At 45.2% G+C, this 18,083-nt stretch overlaps 1 non-coding gene across 1 annotated transcript; it reads right to left on the bottom strand.

Moving 5' to 3' along the window:
- Positions 1-17,516: 17,516 nt before the first annotated feature.
- Positions 17,517-17,673, bottom strand: LOC119800530. Its single transcript, XR_005283033.1, has one exon. It is a non-coding gene; the product is annotated as a U1 spliceosomal RNA (small nuclear RNA).
- Between the last annotated feature and the right edge of the window lie 410 nt (positions 17,674-18,083).

Below are 18,083 nucleotides of genomic sequence, written 5' to 3' on the forward strand. Positions count from 1 at the left end.
CAGTGTGGTTAGGGAGACCACGCAGACCCTGGCAGGTTGGTTGTAACCCAGCTGTCACAAAGGTAGCGTTCTGGGATAAGCAGGATTGATGTGATAGAAAGTGAAGTTACCCAAATGGTTACAATCCACATTGTGGAAAGAATTTACTGGAGTGTCTATGGGTAGGAGCTGGCTGGTGGGGTCAGAGGAGGCATCTCTTTCCTGAAGAATCTTCCCACATCACCTGTAGGGTGGAAGACATGTCTGTGGCTAGTCCCAACTCCTGAAAGTCCATGCTGGGCAAACTTAGAAGAGTTAGTATTTATTACAACAGTCTCATAGTATATATTAATGTGCTCCTCTCATATTTAGTTGACATTCTGCCACAAGTTACATAACTAGAGGCAGAACAGGAATTCCCTGGCTGGTTTTCCTCCACATGGCTGGAGTTTACCATTTTATCTTGGTTATAAACATCTTCAGAGCAGGCTGTGCTGCAGGCTGGTTTTGTTGTTTTAATTCCCAGCTCAAATTGTCCAGAGCACACCAACTTCAGAGTCCTGTATACAGAAGGGGCCTGACAGGATCTGTATGCTACTGCTGAGTGCCAGGGTACAGGGTGCATGGTGGGGCAGATGGAGGGGGTGGGGCAGAAAGAGGTAGATGCATATATACACGGAGAAAGAAAAAGAGTGAATGAGAAAGACAGAGACAAACAGACACAAAAAGACAGAGACATCAAAGCTCAAGGAGGTAATTTAGGTGTGTGTGTGTGTGTGTGTGTGTGTGTGTGTGTGTAGGCAGTGGTACAGCAGCACAGCAGCTTTGGAATGCAAGGGATTAATCCTAGCATGGTCTCCTGTGATTTAGCCAGTGGAGACCTCTATCCCTCACTCCCAGGAAAGCAAAGGCTTAGATTCCAGAATGATGAGAAAGCCCAGTGAAGCAGGCTGCTCCCGCTGTTCTGGCTGGTGTGCTGATGGACAGCTCCACCCCGGGGACTCTGAGCAAGGTGCTGGATTTGATTGGCTTGGGGCTGTGAGTGCAGGGGTGGGCTTACCCTGCAGGGAGGCTGGATGCAGCCTGCCTATGCTCCTGTTTGCTTCCCTCTGTAAAAGGAAACAAGGACAATAGGGACCAGGGAGAGAGGAGACACCTGAACCCACACAGGCTGCCAATTTCCAGAGCTTTCCAGGAGAGAGCATGACTTCATGCACCAAGAATTACCAGTTTGTATTCTGTCACTACCAAAGCCAATTTTCACTCAAAATGGGGACTGCAGCCCCCTAAGTCAGATGTCCAAGCAGAATGTAGCCCGTTTTTTTAGAGAGAAGATTCCCCAGTCTAGACATGGTCTTCCCTGAATCCCCAGCCTATCCCAGGGAGACTACTGCAGATTCTGAAGGAATAAGTATGTCTGCGTTTCCCTCCTTCATCTCTTGGATGTGGCCAAAAGCAGCTGCATCTCCGTGTTATTTCTGTGGGAGACTCACTGGATGGATGTCTTAATAAAACCAGGGCTGGAGCAGGGCCAGAGGAGGTGGGTTGGGCTCAGGGGGGGCAGTCAGTCAGCCATGGGGCTGCACCAGGTTCCTCTGCTCAGGATGGAAGAGTGGGAGGAAGGTTGGCAGGGAGAGAGGGAGAGAGAGAGAGAGAGAGAGAGAGAGAGAGAGAGAGAGAGAGAGAGAGAGCAAATGTGTGTGCCTGCGTGCACCCACCTGTGTATGTTAGTATGTATGTGCTTGTGTACATTCACCTGTGTGTATGTGTGTGCACATGTGTGTATACTCACTTATGTGTGTGCTTGTGTGCACTCCCTTGTTTGAATGTGTGCACCAACTGTGTGTTAGTGTATGCATGCTTGTGTGTACCCCTCGCTTGTATGTGTCAGTGTGTGTGTACCCATGTATATTCATCTCTTTATGCATGTCAGAATGTGTGCATTAGTGTGTATGTGTATGAGTGCTAGCATGTATGTAGGCTTATATGCACTCATCTGTGTGTGTTTGTGTGTCTTCAGTTGTGTGTATTGTTAATGTGTGTTTTTCTGTATACACTCAACTCCTTGTGTGCATGTATTGTACACTCAACTCCTTGTGTGCATGTATTGTACACTCATGTGTGTTCGTGTGTGTGTGTGTGTGTGTGTGTGTGTGTGTGTGATGGTCCCAGTGTAAGTAGGGCAAGCACACTAAAAAATAGTGTATCCTGAAGGTAGGGGCCAAGCATGAAAACGAAGTGGAGTTGAGAGTTGCCCCTGGGCTGGATCAGATGGACAATGGAGAGGAGACCTAGTGGAGCTGCCCTAGAACAGCTGCTGAGAAACCTCTGGCTCTCACAGACTGTGGCTTCTGCTTGTAGAATCATAGGCTAAAACCTTGCAGCCAACCCTGAGCCATCTGCTGACACCTCTGCCTTGCGCTGCCTTCCCTCTCTCCTCAGGGCTGTCTCAGTCCTGCCTTCACTGTTGCTGCTGCCTGCTTTATTCCCTCTTCTTCTGGGGTAGACTGTGATCTCAGCCTCCTCCAGCTAGAGATGCTTCTTAGGGATGGGGTCCTTCCTCATCTCTTTGCTTCTCTGAGCAGGGATGCTGTCAGGCTCTTGGATGCCAAGCAAGGCTGAGACATTTAGCTCCTTCAGCCACGGTTTGTGCATCTGTAAGATGGGTTTAACATGGGATGATGTTGCAGAGACATAGACTGAGAAGATGAAATCACAGAAGAATCTATATTTATTTTTCAACCAGGCCTTTGTGGGGAGAAATTACTTCATAGTGATTTCCTCAGACAGGACCAAGGTGTGGCCTGAGCTCAGTCATCTCCAACACATTGTCCAGTTCTCTGTAGACCCCTGTTGCTGTCCCTTGCCTCCTCTCCTTTCCAGCACCAATTCCCAGCGGAAGTCCCGCCTTTCAGGTGCAAACAGTAGCTACAATTCAGACAGAAGCCCACATGAAAGCTTTGAAGGGAAAATCAACTGTTTATCAAATTAACAGAAAGCTGGGGAAACTGGCTAACACAAGATGAATCGGATGCAAATAATGAACCAGCCAACGGCGGGCCTGCCATCGAGATTTACATAAATATGCTTTGTCAAACTTAGGTAAACAAAAGCAGAATCAGGCAGGAGCCAGACTCATTACACCTGAAGTCCTCCTGAGCCTCGGCAGCAGGGATTATAGCCTCCATGATTTCCTGCTTTGTAAGAGCTAGGGTGGTTTGGGTGTTGGTATTGTTCCCAGCGCTGAGAGGAAAGCGAGAGAGAGTGAGACTCTCCTCTAGATCTCTCTCTCTCAGACTATCTCTAGATGTATATCGTAGATATCCTTATACTACATCTCCCTCATCTATCCCCCTCTCCCCTCTCCCCCTCTCCGTCTCCCTCTCCCTCTCCCTCTCCCTCTCTCTCTCCCTCTCTCTCTTCCTCTCCTCAGGATTCAGCATTCTTTGCATTATCGGCTGCCAAACCTACCTGGAGGCAAACCAAGGCAGAGCCATAGAGCAGCTAGTTGAGGAAGATGCGCTTTCTCTTCCATCTCCCCTGTCGGGGTCTCGTGGGTCCCTTTTAGAAAACACAGGCAAAACCGGAGATGCAGAGTTTCCTGTGAGGGTCCCTCCCCACTGCTGCCCCCTGTCTCGGGGAAGAAACAAGAAGCTGGCTGTATCTATAAAACTCTGATGGATGGTTTTAATCCTTTCTAATTACAGCTAATTGGAGCTGTCAATCCTTTAAAACCCTGAAACCGATGCAGGGAGGTCAGGCGATTCAAATTTATCCAGCTGAACAGAGGACGGATAATTAGATGCATCTCGAGGAAGCTCCACTTCCTGTGAGGAAAGCGCTTCAGAAGAGAGAAGGATGGAGCTTGGCCTCCTCAGCCTTCCTGAGTTCCTGAGAAGCTAAGGGGGCAGGTGGCAGTATGGATGGGTGGCTTTGAGCTCCTTTCCGTACATCTTCATAGTATGTCCACGTAGCCCTGGGCTCTGCAAGAGGCTGGGCAATGACTGTGGGTGAACCTCACTTTTTCTTAGAGAGATAAATACAGCCAAAAGCTAACAATGGTTCCCAAACACCTCACAGTTCTGAATGGGCCTTAGTTTTGCAGTTCTTCTATTGTCCCGTTTTGGTGAGAGGGAACTGGGAGATGACTCCATCTTTTCGGAAGTATTTATTTCAACGACTTTAAACCATAGCAATCAGCCAGCTAGGAAATCTGTAGACAGAAAGTCAAGAGCCTCGGCCTGGTTCCACCTCCCTGTGGTCTGCAGCAAAGAGCCATGGAAGGCATTATAGTGAAGTTCAGAGAGGCAAGAGTTAAAAGTAGATGGAACCTCAAGAAAATTCAGATATATCGTGTGTGGCTCTCAGAAGTCACAATGTACAGTGGATGTGCAACGGGTGGGGAAACTCCAGCTCCTTCCGGAAAGGTTAATGAGAGCTCATGTTGACCAGACCAGTGGGCCAAACCAGTGAGCCCAAATGCACACAAAACAGGGATAAAAATTCTGTATGAGAGGTGAGAAAACTTCAAAGGACTTGCCAGGCTTCACGTGCTCTTTGCCAATGCCTGGCTCATGACTCATCTGTGTGAAAAACCCCATGAAGCTCTGGGAAAGAATATAAATATGCCAAGAATCTTTTAGTGTATCACAGAATAAAGTTCTATGATAACACACACACACACACACACACACACATACACTGTTGTGGTCTGAATGTGCCATGTCCCCTACGAGCTCATGTGTTTGAACCCTTGGTCCCCCAGCTGGTGGTTCTGTTTGGGAAGGTTAAATTTATAAGACTCGGTGGAAGAATTAGGTCACCGAGGCCTTGAGGATAGCTTGGTCTCATTATTTTTTTTCATTAAAAGTTTATTGGTGTTTTATCTGCATGCATATCTGTGTATCACATGTGAACAGTGCCCAAGGAGGCCAGAAGAGGGCGTCAGATCCTTTAGAACTGGAGGGACAAATGGTTGTTCCCCACCATGTGGGTGCTGGTAACAAAACCCATATCTTCTCCAAGCATAGTAATTGTTCCTAACCACGGATCCTTCTCTCCAGCGGCTGGTCTCATCTCCCTCTGCTTCCTGACTGCAGACACAAAGTGATCAGTCGCCTCATATGCTTTCACCACCACGGAGCTTCCTGCCACCATGATGTTTTGTTGCCATGGTGGATTGTATCCTTTCAAACTGTGACCCCAGATAAACCCTCTTCCTTTCAATTGCTTCTTGTCAAGTATATGGTCACAGCAATAACAAAATTACAGCCACTAATACCCTAGTGAAGAGAAATAACAGCCCAGTCTTTCTAAGGACCATGGCCAGGATGGGGCTGACAGTTGAGACAGGAATAGACAAGGCACACGGTACAAAAGCCTGGGCTGCGAATGAAGTGGGACAGAGCAGGGCTCCGAACCCCATCAGGTATCAGTGGTGCTCTAGTTTGCATAGGGAAATATGAACACAGGATGGTGTGTGTGAAAACTTGGTTTCCAGATGGTGGAGCTGTTTGGGTAGATTCTGAAACTTTCACAAAGGGGGTATAGCTAGAGGAAGTGGTTAGTTAGTTGGGAGGTAGCCTTTGAAGGTTGAGGATGCTTCTAGGCAGAGCCACCTACAGGAGAGATGGGAACAAGCCTTAAGAGCTAGCTGCCAATCACCAGGCTTTGCCTGCCACGTGAACTGTATCCTTTGAAGTAGGGGGTAAAACAAGTAAGCTTTCCTCCCTTAGCCCACTTCTTGTCAGGTGCGTGGGAAATTAACTAATCCAAGCTGGGAGGCATTTGCACAGTGTGGCTATAAAGGCTTTTGTGGTCTGATTTTTCCCCCTCTTCCCAGCTCTGCAACTTCACAGTCACTGTGCATTCCCTGCCTTTGTATCTGAACTGTGATGGCAAACGGGAAGATTTGCCTGATTTGATAACTTTAGTCCCCTTGGGAAATGATCTCTGAGCCCCTCCCCCTGCTGTGGACTGGGGTGTCATTGTAAAACCCCAAAGTGTAATAGCAACTCTGGGTGGGTGCAGCATAGAGCTCAGGGCTGCTCTGGGGGATAGCTAGTCTCTGCTTGTTGTATTGGGAGAACTTTAGCCTACCCCAAATCTAATGGGACCTAAGAAGCCTCAGGGAGCTCAGAACTGAGATGGTGCCAAGGGGAAGATAATCATTGGCTTTCCCCTGCTATCCACTGAGAACAGAGTCAAAGGGACTGTAGGCCACTAGAGAGCCCTCTCAGGAGTCTGGCTAACTGCCAGCAGCAGCAGCAGGCCTCTTTCAGCAGCTGGTCCCCAAACACCAAGCTTCCCCTGTTTGAGACAAAGGTGATGCCACCACCGGAAGCTGTCACTCAGAAGCAGCTCTGAGAGATCAAAGAGGAGGCCTGAGGAGAGGCTCCGGGGCTTGTTAGAGTCAGCCTCCTACAAGCCGGTGAAGCCAAGGGGGCAGGGAAGCATGAAGTCTCCAGAAGCCTGCTCCTTGCCTTCAGTATGCAGCCTTAGCGTAACACGAGAGATGGCTAGGCACCTATTCTAATAGGAGCCATGCGAGGGCCCAGTTCTGGGGGGAAAGACCAGGTAGCCTTCAAGCCAGCTGAGGTAGGTTCAAACAAAGCGTCGTCCTGAAAGGGAACAGCAGTGCGGGTAAACACGTCAGGTGCGATTTCACAGCGTTCCCGTGGAGCGCCACATTTTCATCGCTCTTCCATAAAAGTCTGAGGCACCTGTGTCTCCTCTCCCCGCTAAACAGCTCGCGTCTGAGGATCCTGCTCTTCTGCCTGTTGAGTTTATAATCAGAGCCTCAACGGGCTCTTCTTGATCACGTGCTGCCTTGCATTCATACAGTTTCTCTTGCCCATGTGAGCAAGGTTTTACTTCCTGAGGAAATGTAAATGGGATCCCGACACGGTACCTGGATACACGAGCCCACATTTTCCAAAGCCTTTTCTACCCATCTTCTGTCAAACCCTTCTTGCCAGAGCAGGGGTAGACATGTTTGTGTTACACATACGGACACAGTGAAGGACTTGATTGTGTCTACCCTGCTAATCTGCCACCAGCTCGAAACCCACACGACAAGCTGACTGGCTGCCACATCCTGCTCGTCATCAGTCTTCTTGCGTGTTTCCTACATGAAGAGGGTTCAAGCCGCTAGGAAATAGTTCTTTATGCTTTAAACCTTTCAAAGCCCCGTGTGACTAATTAAAGATGGCTGCACACTTTTAACACTCCCTTCAAAAGGGCAGAGGGTCTAAGGGCCGTCTCTGCACCTGGGCCAGATGCTGTGGTTTGTTTTGACCAACAGAGCAAGGTGGAATCGGCACTGTAACATTCAAGACCAAGTCAAGAGAAAGGCCAGGAACACAATCTCCAATCTCAGGGCTGGAGCCTTCAGGTGAAGTCTCGTTACTTTGAGGCCGCTGAGAAGCAAAGACTAAGATTAGCATTCCGTTCAAGGTAGCATTCTGCGCTCAGCCCAGGCCCCCACTTTCCCAGCCAGAGGCAGAAGTGGGTGAAAATAGCTCTCTTGGACTGTGTGTGTGTGTGTGTGTGTGTGTGTGCGTGCACACGTGTGCACATGTGCTCTCACTGGAGGGTATCCTCCAGTGTCTTACTCTATCATTCCCTTTCACGACACAGGGTCTCTCATGGAAACCAGAGCTCGGTTTCCTCTAGACTCAGCAAGCTCTAGCCTCCCTTCCTCCCTCACTCTCTCCTGCTTCTGCCCCGCACAGTTGCAGGCTCCTACATGGTCATGCCTGAGTGTTTGCATGGGTAGTGCTGAAGCTTCAACTCCGGTCCTCAGACTCATCCACTAAACTGAATGAATATCAGTAGTCTTAATCCACGGCACACAGGGTCGAAGGATCCAGGTGAATCCTATGCGGACACCTGACCCATGCAGGAGGTCCTGATTAGTTAACAAATTGCTTGGCGTAATTTGTTGTATATAAACTACAGAAATCCCAAGGTCTCCTCTGAACCTGCTGAAAAAGCGCATATCAACGCGTGAGCCACAGTGGCTCGCAGTGGCTCACATTTCTCTTAGCCCATTGTCGACACTTCAGCATCATTTCGGCTTCCTTTGTCTCTTGCTAGTATTAAGCGAAATTGTGTGGACATTCTGAATTCTCACAGAAAATTAGGTTCCATTCAGAAACATTATGAGTCATGCAACTGGATATGGGATCTCCACATAAATTATACTTTGTTGAACACCTCCTTGTCCCCAAGTCCCTATTTTTCTAATACCTCGTATTATCCAGGGTTCAATTCAGAGGTTTTACTCACCATGAAATCTTGCTTCGCTTCCTCTGGAGAGAGCTGCCTTCTTTTTTTGAACCAGTGCTAGCCTGTCCATACTGTTCTGGCTGATTATATTGTGGCTCTCTGAGTTTTGTAGAGTAATATTTTTATTAATTGAGAATTCATTCATACGTGCACACAATGAATTTTGATTATGTTCTTCCCTACCTGCCTCAATAACTCTTCCTGAATCCACCCCCTCAAAACCCTAATCCCTCCAATTTCATATACTTTTTTTAAAAAATAAAAAAATAAATCACAGAGCCCAATTTTGCTATCTGCATATGCATGAGTGTGGGGCCATCCACTGGAGCTCACATCCTGGAGAAAACTGGCTTTCCTTCCCCCAGTGACATTCACCAGTGTCAATGGCTTCTCAGCTATGAGTGGGGACTTAAGAGCCACTTCCATGGTGGAATGTTTCTGGCTCCCTCTCATGTCACTTCTGTCCAGGAAACCACAGTTGTCTTTAGTTTCGGAGTATGTCCATCCTGTCGCATGGAGAAGAGATTTGCTGTGGGATAACCCTTCTGTACACTGAATATATGTTGCTTTCATTGGTTGATAATAAAAGCTGCTTTGGCCTATAGCGAGGCAGAATATAATGAAGCTGGAAAGCCAGACAGAATACAGGGAGGAAGAAAAAAGGGTGGAGTCGAGGCAAGGCCAGCCAGCCACTGGAGGAACAAGATGTGTTAGAGCACCAGGTAGAGCAATGAGCCATGTGGCAAAGATTAGATTAATAAAAATGGGTTCATTTAGAAGTAAAAACTAGTGAGTAATAAGCCTGAGCTATTAGACCAAGCATTTTCATAATTAATATTAAGCCTCTGAGGGATTATTTAAAAGTGGCTGTGGGACAGGGCAAGACAGAGAAACCTTTGTTTACAGATATTGCTTCATAATAGGTCGCTGTCCCCTTTGGCTCTCTTACAGTCCTTCTGCCCCCCTCCTTGATATGATGTTCTCTTTGAGCCTTGTGGGGAGAGGTTGATGCAGATATCCTATTAATGGCTGAGGACTCCACAGACACATATCAGCTGTGCTTTAACTAGTAGTTTTCTGCATTAACCACCATCCCCCGCTTATCTGAGAGATTTACTACTCTACCGGAGGAGGCAAGCATGCGGCTGTTTTTAAACCTGTGCCTACTACGGTACTGAAGGTGCTTAGAACCTAGTAAATCATCTTATTTGCTCTGTTGGGCACTGACTGCCTGCTGGGAGAGATCCTTTTGTGGACCCATGTACTTTTTCCCCCCTCTGGGCATGTATGGGTATAGCCTGCATTGTGCCACTTCTTAAGTGCCCATCAAAGGGACCCAAGCCACAGCTGGTACCCTTAACACCCCTGTACTGTCACAACATTGGAAACTGTTGCAGGCGGCTCAACTGTGTGGTAGAGGAAGTTTGCCTGACGCACAAGATGTTGGTGTGATGGTTAGTATTAATTGTCAGTTTGACAGAATCTAGAACTCCTGGGAGATGGACCTCTGGGCCTGTCTGTGGGGACATTTTCCTCATTGCCTTAACTGAGGCGGGGACATCTGCCCGCTGTGGAGGTCATCATCATCATTCCTTGACTGAGCAGAGGCAGGCCTTCAGTACTCTCCTTCTCGACTGTGACTTCTATCTCCAGCTCCTGAAACTGGGGCCTCCTGGAATGATGGACAATAGATAACCTGGAGCGGTGAGCCCATATCAACTCCCTCTCCTTTAGGTTGTTTTCTCTCGGGGTATTTTATCACAGAAACAAGAAAAGAAACTAAGACGCTAGTGATCTATAACTGGAGGTATCTTGTCCTGCCTGGTCCTGCAGCCACTTCTAAAATAACCACTTAGAGGCTTAATATTAATTATATACTGTTGGGTCTATTAGCTCAGGCTTATTATTAACTAGCTTTTTATAACTTAAACAAACCCATTTCTATTAGTTTGTATTCTACCACAAGGCTCATGGCTTGTTACCTCCCATCTTGCATCTCCCAGACTCTGCCTTCTTTCTCCATGTATTCAGTTTAGCTTTCCTGACTAGCTATATTCTGCCCTGCTGTTGGTTAACAACTTTATCTGTCAACCAATAAAAGCAACACATATCCACAGCATGCAGAAGGGCATCCCTCATCAGAGAAATAAGCTTTTATTATGGTGACGCCTGAGAGATCAGGGTTTTACAAGTTACTTCAGTGTAGTCTAATCTGACTAATCAACTAGCATGGCAATGATGTTGATGGCACACATTGCATCAGGCTGAAGAGCTGAACTATGATTGAAGTGTGCTTGTTGCTGTAGCAAAGGACCTGGGTTCAGCTCCCATCACCCACATGGTGGCTCACAACTTTCTACAACTCCAATTCCAAGGACTCTGCCATCCTCCTTTGGCGTCTGTGGGCACCAGCTGTTCAGGTGGTGCACAGGCATACACTCACACATACACATCAAATAAAATAAAAAATAAATCTTTAAAAATAGCTCATAGGTTTTCTGTCAAGTATTTTTATCTGCTTAATACCTTAAAATACCTCCCACGGTTCTATATAACAGATAATATTAGTGAAATTCTCATCTCAGGGTTAAGAAAATTTATACTTAGGAAAATTAGAATAGTTGTTTCTTATGAGCTGTAACCTGAACACATCCCTGTCTGAGTCTACAGTGAAGACCCATTGACTTCATAGGCTAAATTCTCAGTGACTTAGAAGGATATCACTGTCCAAAGCAGAAATGCAAAATGAAGATTTTTTTTAAAAAACTGAAACTACAATAAATACAAACAAGCCCAAATTATATGCTGAAGAAACTTGTTTATTTTGTTAAAATGGTTCGAGTCCATGCTTCTTGAGTCATCTTTTGAATTTGGAAACTATTATGTTCAGATGGCAAGACGATGCAAGTCCAAAGCATTCATTAAGCTTAAGCTGATGGCCTGGAAGTTGCTGAAGCAAGAGGTAGATTTCTCCTCTGGAATCCAGGCCCCAGAGTCACGGATCAAAACTAGTACATTCGGAGGATGTCTTATCTGAACATCTGTGTCCCTTTCACATTTACACAGTGAAATCTTAACTCATAAGGTGATGGTGCTTTAAAGGCAAGCCTTTGGGGGCAATGAGGCCATGGTGACAGAGTCCACATGGATGGCATTAGCACCCTTATAAAGGAGACCAAGAAAAGAGCTCTTCATCCTTTTCACAGTGTGAAGCCACAGCCAGAAGGCTCTGACTAAAGGAATAGACCCTCCCTTCAGCAGACACAGAAACATTAACTGTGATCATAAGCTTCCAGTCTCCTGAGATGTGAGCAATTGTGGAGGCCCAAAAATGTGAGCCTGTTACCATATTGACCAAAGGTCAGAGAGTTGGAATTTCCCTCTAGTTCTTTCAGGGTTTTAGTACTTCTACCTCAAGCAAAGTTCCCACCTAGATGTTGACCACAGAGTTCTGCTAGCTCAAGGCCATAGTCAACAGGTGTGGCTAATAGCCAGACCTTGTGCTCCAGGAATAGAGAAGTAGATTGTTCCTACCTCAAACAAGAGTCTAAGGATCCAACTAAGTTCCAATTCCCTTTATGGAGGTAACTTGGGATTCCACCCAGGGAGTGGTTTGCCTATAGACTGTTTTGGTTTAGGGTGTAAGCATGACTTGTTTTGTTCTAGCAACAGAAATGTTTAACTGTGTAAGTAGCCCCACAACCTTCAATTGGTAGGTTCATTTCCTTGTATCATGTTAATTAATGCAGTCTTTTGTCTTACTCCTACCTTTTGGGGTCAGGGGTATTCTGAGCAATTGGAAATAAACGTGGGCGATTTTCAGTACTCACTGGAATTCCCTCCAGATACTGTCTTATATGTTTCTTTGTTTTACTATTTTTATTCATGCGCTTATATTCTTTACTATATTTCTAATCCCCGTGCCTTTACCCTGGCAAGAGGTATTTTTGTCGTGACTGGTCCCTGACAAGCAATCACGTTCTGTGGTTCACAAGGCACACAGTATGTGATAAATGCTCACAAGGGCATGAACGGATTACAGCAGAGGAGGATTATGATGTTTGAAGTTTTCATCTGAGTTTAAACCTGGTCTTTTTCTCATCTGTGTCACAGATTCCTGTGATTCTTGCATCCTAACGAAGGGTTCTGGGTCCAAAGACATCAGTTTAGCAGGTGTGTTTGAAAGAAGTGAACTTGGATTGAGATTTCTGCCCTGCCAGGGGACACTCATCTGGAGTTCGCTCTGCTGATGGAACCTGGCAAGGGTTTCCTTGAGTCTTGCTGGCAGCCCCAGCCAAGTGTGTCCTGGTGAGGGCTGCGGCACATGGTTTATGGTAGCAATTACCGAGCCTCCTTCTTAAGAATCCGTGGTACCTCCGGTTATGGGCAAAGTTGGGGAGGTCAACAATAATAAGTGTTTGCATTTTCAGGGTCCTGGGAGTCCATAAAGAGCACTGGAGTATATGATTTCACTCCCACTCTGCCTCCTTGGCCTTCTGCTCTGATTCAGAACATTCTCACCAGAGTATAAAATTAAACACAGAGCACCAGCCATACTAACACAGAATGCTAGCACAGTGGAATGAAAGAGGGGAAGAAACCCTTTAAGATAGAATGGGATGCAAACCAGGGCCTCACTACTCTTTCTGCAGTAGATTTGGGTTTTACAGCTACAGATTTATATATAAAAAATGTATGAAAGTTTCAACCACTGAAACTGTGAGGAAAATGCACAGAAAATGTGCAAGTACAATAAAGAACAATGACTTAGAGGGGAAGTTGCTGACTTTGTGCTCTGCCACGTCTAAATGCTTCAGTTATATTTCACGTGGAGATACTATTTGTTATTTTAATAGGTGTATTTATTTTTATTTAGGGCATGAATATTTTCTCGTATGTATGAACCACATGCATGGTTGGAGTCCACGAAGGTCAGAAGAAGGCATTGGAGACCCTGGAACTGGAGCTTATGGGTGGTTGTGAGCTTCCATGTGGGTGCTTGGGACTGAATCTGGGTCCTCTGCAAGAGTAACAAGTGCTTATAGCCACTCAGCCATCCCTTAGCCCCATAGACGTTATTTGTAACAACCACAATACCAGAGAGCTGGCATGCTGGCATGAGAGACCTGGTTACTACAGTCCTCAGACACACTGAAGGTTTTTGCAGTTTCCCGGTTATCCCCTCCAATAAGATGGTCCAGTTCAGGTGTCAGGGTTGTGTTCACAATTGTTTCTTTAGTCTCTCTCTACCTAAATAGGTTCTTCATCTTTCATGATTTTCCATGAGAATTACAGTCAGGTTAACTTGTGGCACATTCGTAACCTGGAGTTTGTCTGAAGTTTCTTCATATTTAGATTTGGGGCCATTGCAAAGAGGCTTAGGTCTTCTTTACATATCCCATGTTTATGATTTGTTCCTTTTTGGATAATTACTTTATTATCACCATTTAGTGGAATTTCACAGATGTCTTGCCGGTATGAATTACATTTTCTCACATTGTACTTAGGGAGCATTTGGGAAGAACTGCTTTAAAAAGAATTTGGTGTCCAGTTCTTTGTTAAGTACACTCTCTATTCATTTATGTATTTCTATGAGCACAGAATTGTGGTTTTCTCTTTTGTTCAGTAGGTTATACTCTACCATGGTGTTAGTTATTATTTATTGTTACGGTAAAACAGTACGAGTGATGGTAGCCTATGAAAGAGTTTGTTTCAGCCTACAGTTTCAGAGGGAAAGTCCACAATGGCGGGAGAGGCACAGCAGTTGGAACAGAGAGAAAACTGGAAGTGGAGCTAAGCTATAAACTCCCAAAGCCCTTCCTGTGATGAATTTCCTTCAGCAAGGTCCAAAAGTTTCCCAGCCTCCCCAAATAATGCTGCCAGTAAGGACCAAGTGTTTAAACACACACACCCATGAGGGCATTTTTCATTCAAACTGCCACAACCATCTTCATCATTTATGTCTGATGCACAGTTTAGTTGCACAAATCATTTCCAGTTAGTGGAATACCTTCAGGCTGGCTCATGCCCTGGTTCCTCATGCAGTGCCATCATTACTCTTTGAGTGTTTTCTTGCTTTGTGGTACAGCTGTATACTACAAACTTGTTTTGTGTTCTCTCACCTTACTCTTGCATTCAGTCCTTCTTCAGGGAGTCACAGTTTATTTTAGTGAAAAGTGATATTTGGAAGTCAAGAAATGAACGTTAGTATTGCACACTGTCTCGTGGATGTCAATGACTCCAAAATCTCTCAGAGACAGAGATAATCTCTCTCTCTCTCTCTCTCTCTCTCTCTCTCTCACACACACACACACACACACACACCTACACCATTGTCTATATATGTGAATATACTAAAGGCTGAAATTCACACTGATAGCTAAATTCCAAGTCAATACCATATATTACATTTCCTTCCTTCCTTCCTTCCTTCCTTCCTTCCTTCCTTCCTTCCTTTGTGTATATTATGTATATAGGTCATAGAGTATTCATCCCTTATTTTGGTGATCATAGTGGATGCACAGAACATGTGTGATGTGTATGCACACACAAACATGCAGGTGAACTGACCACTGTGTGTGTAGAGGCCAGAGGTGGACTTCACTTGTCTTCCAGTATTGCTTGCTCTCTACCTTATTGTTTGAGATGAGGTTCCTTGCTGACCTTGTGCTTGTCATTTTGGCTAGACCAGCTGGCCAGTGACCTGAAGGGATCCAGCTGTCTCCCACCCTCCCACCCTGCAGCTCAGGTGTTTGTGTCACTATACTCAGCTTTGGCATGAGTGCAGGAGATCTGAACTCAGCTCCTAATGCTCCCGCAGCAAGTGCTTGGCCCACTGAGACATCTTACCAGTCCTATATTCTTCATTGGTGGTTTGGTTTGGCACCTTGTAGTTGTACATATTGTGAGGTATTTCACTACTCATATGCAATATGTAGTGCTCAGAGTATTGGGTAACTGGCACCTTGAACACATCATTTCTTTGTTTTGAGAATACCCTAAATCTTTACCTCTAGCTGCTTTGAAATATCCAAGTATTTGCTGTCAAGTGTATTTATCTAATTATCTTCAAAACGTCTGATCTAATTGCATTTCAATGAATCATGACACCCCATGATCTACTCTGCCTCTTTCTTTTTTTAACATCATTTTTAATAACTTATTCGTAACTTATTTAATAACTTTTTGCAGCTTATTCCTTGTTCTAGTGAGGAACTGGGCTTCTACTGCTCACAATAAACCTGTTTACCTCTTCATTGTCCTTGTGCATGATCACATCCCATCGTCATAACTGTTCCTCCAACCTCACCTTGTAATTCTCTCTCTCTCTCTGTCTCTCTCCATATATGTGTAATCCTAGTCCAGTCTCTCATATTACTGAGACATAACTCTCCAGAGGTTCTCTGCCAGCAGACTCAAACTCAACACTTTGCTGGCCCCAACGTGTGGACTACCTGAGATTCCTTAAGAATCTACTCACTGTGTGGATTCCTTCTGTTTTCTGCTTGGCTTAGGACTTACCCTGGGTCATCACCTTATATGAATTTTGTTCTCAATATTCTCAAACATACGAGTCCTGTACCAGGAATTTCTTTCTCTTTGTTTTATTCTGCTATCAAATTGAAGTGTTTAAAACAAAAGGTGACTGGGCTGGCTGAGGGTTAATGTTTACCTGGATTTCTATGCTTCTCTCTTGGGATCCAGAGTAGGGATAAAGAACTTGACTGCAAGAACTTACTGGTACATGTGCTGACAGAATGAGCCAGAGCAAGGGAGAGATCTTCTCCATATGGCCTCTGACCTTTTCCTTGGTTTGATTCTGAGTCTCTCCATTACAAGGAAAAGGATCCAAGGTGTTTATGGATTGTTACTATTGTTGCTATGCAGCATCCAAGTGAAGTCTGCTTTCACTTCAGATTATCCTCACTTTCAACTAACCACCAGGCACTGCTGTTACGTCTTTGCAGATGTGTAAATTATAAGAACATTTGCTCACCATATTCAAGTCCACTATGGGATGTTCAGAATGAGAACTTGACATTTCATATGAATTTTATTATGTCTTGTGTGGCAGAGGAGACAGAGCGTATCTTAGAGACATGGTCATAAGGTGGCGCTTCATAAATGCTCAAATGATGTTTTGATGATAACGAGATCATCAAAACACAAAGGAGGAAATGGAGCCTTGTGAGACTTCTAACTGAAGCCTTTTCGATGAGAGAATATCCTTTACTTCTATTTTTTTATTTTTGGTTTTGTGAGACTGGATTTCTTTCTAGCTTTGAAGCCTGTCCTGGAAATTGCTCTGTAAACCAGGCTGGCCTTGAACTCACAGAGATAGGCCTGCCTCTGCCTTCTGAGTGCTGGGATTAAAGATGTGCATCACCACAGCCCGGCTCCCTTTACTTTTATTCATGAGATGCAAAGACATTTATTTACTCCAGGGAGGAAACTGTCTGTGTTCCAAAGCTCAGAAGAATTCTCTTAGATTTTCAGGATGTTAGCATTATACCACAAACAAGGCTTCATTTAGCCGTCATTATGACGTCGGGAACATTATTTTCCCCTGGTCATAGGCTGAGACTTGGAGTAATATGCTACGTTCTAGAACCAGGAAAAAAAAGGAGTAAAGGATAAAAATCTTTTGAACCAGGCAGACCGTTGATTCTACTGATTCACAGACTCATCAATGACTGGTAGCATCATTTATAGCTGAATGCAATTTTTCATGAAGCTGTTGTCATTAAGCCAATAGATACACGATCATTTCTCAAGGCATAGACATTTCCCATGTTCATGCTCCATCATCACTGTGTACTGGGTACTTGTTCTTTCCCTTTACCCCTCCCCCTGCAGCTATTTTTGAGACAAGCATGCCAACATTCATTCAGAGACTGTGAGATGGAATACACAGATATGAGGATGTCCCAAACGCCACCTGACAGGTGTAATAGTGGGAGGCATGACTTGAATGAGCTAATAATCCACAGAGAGATGGCGAGGTGGACTAGCCTTGAAACGGCCTGTAAAAATGACTGCGACAAAGGTAAGTAAAATATGTTATAGGAACAAAAGGAAGGATGTAAAAATGTCCTTTGGATGCCCAGCAAATTTCTGAGTTGGAGGCCAACCTGGTCTACATAGTGAGCTTCAAGATAGCCAGGGCCACATAGTGAGACTTTTTCTTTTTTTCTTTCAGTTCTCCCTTCCTTCTTTCTTTCCTTCCTTCCTTTCTATATATTTTTTTAATGGGAACAGTGTGAATTCCATCCCCCACTACCACAAATCATGCAGTGAAATTTCTCATGTTTAGGGGAAATTGCATGGGGCACATCCAGAGTGTAATGGTCTTGCCCTGGGAAAACCACCTTTGTGATCCTGGAATTGCCCCTGCCCTATAAACCTGACCCTGTCTTTGAAAAAAAATAGCACCCAAGAGGGGCATCCGAGGTCAGTGTCTTGGCCGAACCTCAGTTTCATTGCACATGGGTCAGCTGAGTGAGCTTTCCTGACACTTAGGGAGGCCTGAACAAGGCTGGGAAGACAAACGGAGATGCCGAGGCCCTTAGGCCCTAGCAGTCATGGTAAGCTCCTTACACCCTAGAGTCAGGAAAGAGAAATGGTTTTCCCGGAACTGAGCAGGAGTGGCTGCCAGTGACCGAGTATCTGGGAGCAGACAAGAACACTCCAATTATTATTTTTTACTTCTAGCCTCTCGCCTCCCACTGGATCCTTCCATAAGTAAGACCCAAATGAAAGCCAGCTGTCAAAGGACCTACGTAGATTGACCATCCTATAGGAGTCAGCCACTAGAA

This window comes from Arvicola amphibius, chromosome 13 (genome assembly GCF_903992535.2).
Source record: "Arvicola amphibius chromosome 13, mArvAmp1.2, whole genome shotgun sequence".
Classification (NCBI taxonomy): domain Eukaryota; kingdom Metazoa; phylum Chordata; class Mammalia; order Rodentia; family Cricetidae; genus Arvicola; species Arvicola amphibius.